The sequence below is a fragment of the Perna viridis genome, chromosome 14 (assembly GCF_037379345.1).
Source record: "Perna viridis isolate PV_CMFRI_1.1 ecotype Kerala chromosome 14, ASM3737934v1, whole genome shotgun sequence".
NCBI lineage: Eukaryota > Metazoa > Mollusca > Bivalvia > Mytilida > Mytilidae > Perna > Perna viridis.
This window is the reverse complement of record NC_142458.1, coordinates 8,816,606-8,823,939: the sequence shown is the minus strand read 5'-3', so window position 1 is coordinate 8,823,939 and position 7,334 is coordinate 8,816,606.

The following is a 7,334-nucleotide window of genomic DNA, read 5'->3' as shown; positions in this document are numbered from 1 at the left end:
TATACATTTAATTTTTTTTCTTTGGTTTACAGTGACCGTGTATAAGAATGTCCTAAAATATAAACTGGAAAATGTACCAGTATAAAAGTCTAACAATGATTTAAATGGCCTCAGTGAGATGTAATTACTTGAACTTTAGAAGTTACATTGTAAGGTCATAATTGACAACTATTCAAACTTAAAGGACAAGTGTCCAAAAGATCACACAGGTGTTCTGTGGTAGTTCAGTCGGACACATTTGTAAAATGTAGGGTACATTTCTACCTATTTAAACTACTCAGTAGTCTAACTATATTTGTATTGAAATTGAAACTAGTCTATTTCAACTAGCTGTAACATTTGTGAGGCATTGTTATCCGAGGAAAAGAACCCTGAAAGCATTCGAAAGAATTTTTAGTTAGTTTTTTATACGACTGTTATAAAATTAAATTACAAATGGTTGCAAGTCTTTTTCGATAGTTTTTCGAACGAATTAACACGAAATTTATACGAGTAAATGCAACCGCACTGAAATACTATTACAGTTGGTAAAACCCTAAATCGCACATATTCGTAACTCGTTAGGTTATTGTGAACCATTTATTAATTATGCGTAGAAGTTTCACATACAAAATCGTAATAATTCGCATTGTACTCGCAATTATTATCAACAATATTGTACGTATTTGTAAATTACTCGTATTCAACCGCAATGCATTGTAAATTGTTATCGTAAACGCATCACATTCATTCTAAATCGTAAAATGAGAGTCAACACTGGTACCTTATTGTCAAGCATCCACAAATCAGTCGTAAAAGTGGTTTATTGGCAAAGATTCGTGTTACTATTACAAATCTAATAAATTTGGGGGATTTATAAGGATGCGTATGAAAATATTTATGTATGAAAATATTTATGTATATGAATGAGGAAAAAGATAATTTTAGTTTGTCACTATATAAATTTTGTATAAAATTGTTACTTTGAAAGAGCTAATGCTATTTATTTGGTTTGCATTCATTGATTTCAGTGGGAGATGAAAGAGTAATCAAGGGAACCAAGGTTATAGCGGTAATCAAAAGAATGCAATCCATGGACAAAGACCAGACATGGAAAACAGACATACACAACAAAGAACAATGTATACTTATTCCCCATGTTTCTATATTCAGATAATAGTCTTGAACTGATTGTCTCCAAAAGATCTTTCGAATTTTTCAGGATCCACATTGAATTAATACCACTACGGGAGTAACAAGTGTAGTGGTAGGACTGCAGACCCTCTTTGACAGTGGTAACTATAGAAGTTAAAAGTATTGAAAGAGGTTTGGTGGTACATTTTGCAGATCCAGCTATGAAACGTTTGTATGGATTCTTGTGGAGTTTAGGAATCCAGTACATAGACGGTAAATCACAATCATCGTCCTTGGTACAGAGACCAAAAGAGGAAAAGTAAGGTTTTCTAAAAAATACACATCTGAATAAAATAAGGACTATCATTACGTAAAAAATATACCTTATGTAAACCAAGCAATTGAACAAAATGTTTTTTGTTTGGTAAATTTTTCACATCATGAATCACCTCTGTCATAAGTAGTGTCGTAATTTTAAATGGGCTAGTACTTAAGTAATAATCGTTGTTTCCATCTACCAGCTTCTAACATAAAAAAAAAACAGCAATTCATCATTTGCACGCCCACGTTACGAAAGTGTAACACACAAACTGTGGTTCAAATGAAAAGTCATGAAGAAAAATGCTTTTGCATTGTCCATAGCAATGTCCATTTCCGGATGATGCCATAGAAATGCATGAAAAATATGTGAATATTTCAATAGGACATTCAAGATTCTACTGTTGACTAACTTCACATTTGATCCTTCGTGCCAATTTCACGCATCTTTCTGATAAAAATAGTTTGTAAGTTAATGGCCTTCTTTGATTTGTAGTTTCGTGTTTCTAACAAAACAAAGGACATTTACCTTACCCTCGCACATGGTCCATTTTCCCAGTTTTTTTTTGAGTCCGAGTTGCTCATTTACTTTTGTTGCTTTGTACGTATTGGTTTGGTTATTTTAAGTCCTTTGTTGTGTGTGTCTTTTATCCTATTTGTCCCTGAATTACATTCTTTGATTCCCGCTAGAATCTTGCTTCCCTTGATTACTTTTTCAGTACTAAGTGTTTGCCAAGGTGACTGCAACAAGAGCAAGAATATCAGAATCGTTAATGTTATGTCACAAATGTCACACTAGCAATGTAATACTTTATACCTATACTCCAAATGTGTTAGACCTGATTAAAGAACTGAATACAACAACAGGTAACAATTATGTAAAGCTCCATTTTACAGTGACATTTTTTGGGTATAAATAGACAGATTTATGACTATCTGCTAAAACAGGTTCACTACAGTGTATTATCATTTGTGTGGGACTATTGTTTGCGCACGTTTGAAGTAGCTGTCTTTGTAAGAATCATGCAAAATCTGAAAAATGTGATACACCCCCAAAAAAGGCTACATATTTTCATTTTCATAATTAAGTTCCTTTATGGGTCTATACCATGAAATGTATAATACTTCATTCAATTCTGCCTGCTCTTGAGAGATAACAATCAAATAGGTTCTATTGTATTTGAGTGTCATTTACAGAGTTATCTCCCTTAATTATGAAATCTACAGTGCATTTTATATACAATTTTTATCTCCTAAGAACATGGGTTATATGAAAAACTGAATGTTTAACCCATTTTACGGGTTGTAATGGGGTGTATAGTGTCAGCATTGGAGTCGCAAAAAAGATAGATATTGTGGCCGTTAAAATGGCCACCATCGTGTTTACCCCCGACATGGGTCTCACGGGGTCTACGAAGTCACCGCTAGAGTAGTTAACAAGTAAGAAATAGAAAACGTGAGGATATCCAATACCTTGTATAATCCCTAACGCACGGTTTCAGTGCAGCAGTCTTGGTTATAAACACTTCAAATTAATCTGATTTATTCAACTTATTTTGGTATCTAAACTATATTGTTCCAACTGTGTTTTAAATGTAAAACCATAAAATCCGACTTTGATTTCTGTTATTTTGCAAATATGAGAACATTTATCGGGCATCAGATGATTTTCCCGCAGATCAATATCCGAGGTAATAGAGCAAAAATGTTAAACAATTTGCTTTGCATACATTCGCATTTCACAATTGATTGAGAAATTGCAGACTTATACCTCTTGAGACAGTCAAACATTTAAAGTTTAATCATTTGAGCACCCAATATACATAAAATATGGATTAGATAAAGGTAACAACAATCTACGTCAGATAAATCAAAACTCTGGTATCGAAACTTTACAACCCGTGTTAGAGGTCAGATAAAGCTGCATTGGAGGTTTAGTGAATCTATTCCATAAGCAAGCTTTTCACTAATTCGCAATAATTTCCACATAGCAGTATGAATACTTTTTTGAATTTCTGACATCTTCTTCTTGACTCTACTCATATACAAGGTGGAATTAAGATTTTTGTCCGGCAGAGATATGCATATGCACGTTTTAAGCGGCCGCCTGATTGCAAAATATGAAAGGTACCTGCTGGGCAGAAATTGACAACAATACTTTAAAAATAAACGAAAAGAAAGAAGAGTAGTTTTCTTTTAGTCTTTTCTCCATAAGTGCGTGAAGTTAAAGAAGAATATCAACATGTTTAGTGCGTTATGATACATTAAATAATTTATATTGTTTTAAATATGACTGTACTTTATGAATAATTTTGTACATTGGGTAGGACATATAAATTATTCATACTTATAGTCGTCTCTTGTTCAATTGTCAATTCAGGGGTACCTAGCTTCAATGGTTGAGTTTCCGAATTATCAGCTTTTTCAATTGTCAATTCAGGGGTACCTAGCTTCAATGGTTGAGTTTCCGAACTATCAGCTTTTTCTAAATCTCTTTGTTTAATATTTGTATTGTCCTTTTGCTTATCGTTCAATTCTGTCTCCTTTTGAAAAATACCGCTTACTGCTACTGGGATTGCCAGTAAAGGCATTATATTCCGTCCAAACACCGAAGTATCTTTGACGTTTTTTAACCGAAAGTTGTGAAATTTCTCAAGCTGCTTTATCGTCTTTTGCTTCTTTTCTTGTTCCAGCTTGATTCTAATTGCAGGCATTGTTTTGAGAAATCTATCCGTGTCGTAATCCTGGTCATATTTTCCTGCTACCCAAAGTCTCTTACTGAAAATCCGGACGATAAACATTGCAGTCACTGCCCCACTGTAAACAACAATAACGGCAATAATATACTGCATTGCACCCACGTGGTCATACGGGTTCCTGTCATCTGCATTGTCAGTGCATGCTGTTGTGCTAGTGTCGTTTTTGTTGTCTGTACACATTATGGAAACTAATCCAAATTTCGCAGTTAATAATCAGGCCCAATTTACGTTTTCGACAATTAAAACAGTTATTTTTAATCAAATATTACCAATTGTCTGTGGACCAAGCACGGAGTAATAAATTCGAAATTTGTATCTGTTTGAAGGACCGAACATAGTCGCAAATAGTTTGATGGAAGATTAGACAACCTGAGTTGAACTGAATTTCGTTTCACCATTTAATCCTATAAATAACGTCTTCGATAATAAGTCGATATAAATTATAAATACCCTATTTGAGTAGTCTGTTTACGCACATACAGCATGAACATTAATGTATAAACTCCATAATTAAAGAGTCACAAATGAGTGAAGTCCTCAATATAATGAAATGTTGTAACATGTAATTTTCGAAACTGACATTACAAGCTTTAACTCTTACATTGTTATTTAGTTCCTCTTACTCTGTTTTCCATTTTGACACATCTTTTTCTTATTGAGAATTAAGGTTAGGACGTATTGAAAGCACTTCACAATCTGTATATCTATCTCAACCAATTAAACATGTGTGCATTGAAACGTATTTCATAGTTTTTGTTCATTGAATGATACATGGTCCTTCAACTTATTTTAAAGGTTTAACAAAAGTGAACAAAAGAAATCTCAATAAAGCTATTCATTATGTGTATATAAATTGGATTTATCAAATATATTTTAAATTTCATTAAAGATTTGAATGAAAACAAACCTATTATATTTAGCGTATACCTTTCAATGTAATTCATACAAATATAATTGGTGGCATTATTTTCTATTTATTAAATCCTATCTCAATTTCATTGTGGACTATATTAAAGTAAAATAAATGTTTGGTTGACTTCATATAGACGACCCAATCGAATGTTTACGCCATTGTGTTTAGTGCGAAATCCACTTGAATAAAATTTTCACAATCTTGACTATATTGTAATTCAAAGTTATTCGGGTAATGGTTGAGTTGGATAACCAAAGACTTAAAATAAACAGGTGAGACAGCGCATGAAATATGTAGAAAGGACGAAATGAAAACAATAGTATGTGTGATTGTTACAGTATTAAATTTTATTTTTTTCATATCTAAACGCAGTAAAAATTGCATACAATGCTTATTTTAATTGTGATATTTCAAGAACGGTCTTGTTATTGTTTATAAAGCCTTTAATGTATACTTTGAGAAATAATGAATCAATTAAGTAAATTCAATGCCTTTTCTCCTCCGTAATTATTGTAAATGGTCATAAACTTAAAATTTGAATGATTTTAGACTAGCGTCTTCAATGGAGGTCTTAGAGTTTAAAATTATGGACGCCACATTTCGTATTGTAAGTTATCAATTTGTCACACATTTATTTGGTTTTTTGGTTACGGTGACATCACAAACACGTAACAATAATCGTTTGGGTCAATATTTGGGACTAATAATACTGTCATAATTTAATAATTGAGACTTCTGTATATTGTTGACACTATGCTGCCACGTGAATATTAAACAACGTATTTGTCCAAAATTAGAGATGCAGACCCACAAATATATAAAGTATCCATCTGAACTGCCGAAATTGTGGAACAATCTCTTTTTTATAACGTTCCGAGTAAAGCTGTCTACATATTTGGGCCCTTTTTATCTTGACCTTTTACAATTATGAACGAATAATCAAGGGAACCAAATTTATAGCGGTAATCAAAAGAATGTAATCCAGGGACAAAGACCAGACATGGAAAGCCGAAATACATAACAAAGAACATAAAGTAATCATACATACAAAGTAACAAATGCTAATGAGCAACTCGGACTAAAAACTGAGAGCATGGACCAGGTGCACCGGTAGAGTAAGTGTCCTCTGCTTTTCTAGAAACCCATAAAAAGTCAAGTCCAGGGTAGACGAAACAGGAAAGGAAAACTATGACACGTTGAACAAATCAGTTTTCATGGCACAGATGATTACACCGTAACGACCCACGGGTTCGTGATGACGACCAAAAAGAGTTTTAGATATGCGAAGGACAACATTATCAGTTGTGGAGTTTAAGGATTTGTTTCATTGTTCTTTCAGGAACTGCATTCTCCTTCAAAAAGGTGCATTTTACAATTTGAATACCAAGTGGTAAAATTGAAGTTGCCAGCCTCTCTTATTTATTAATTAGTATTCAGTTAAATCTGCCTAAACCGAACACCTGTATAAAATGAACATATGTATAAACCGAAAACCTGTATAAATTGAACATCTGTATAAACCGAACACCTGTATAAACCGAACACATGTCTTAACTGAACATCTGTATAAACCGAACACATGTATTGACTGAACATCTGTATAAACCGAACACCTTTGTAAACCGAACACATGTATAAACTGAACATGTGTATAAATCGTACACCAGTATAAACTGAACATCTGTATAAATCGAGCACATGTATAAACTGTATAACCGAACACCTATATATACTGAAAACGTGTATAAACTGAACATCTGTACAAACCAAACAAATATGTAAACCGAACACCTGTATAAACCGATCACCTGTATAAACCGAACACCTGTATAAATTGAACATCTGTATAAATTGAACATTTGTATAAACCGAACACATGTATAAACTGAACACCGGTATAAAATGAATATTAGTATAAACTGAACACATGTATAAACCGAACACCCATATACACCGAAAACATGTATAAACTAAACACGCGTGTAAATTGAACTCCTGTATAAACTGAACGTCTGTATAAATCGAATACCTGTATAAACTGAACATCTGTAAAAACCGAACACCTGTATAAACCGAACTTCTGATTCAATTCTAAAGTCCAAAAGGTGGTTTTGTATAGACAGGTTAACCTGTAGCACATTTTACTAACTTTCAATTTGTATTTGCAGATTGTATATACAAAAATGTATGTGGTAAATTTAAAGTAGTAATTTGCATTTGTGACGAATTTA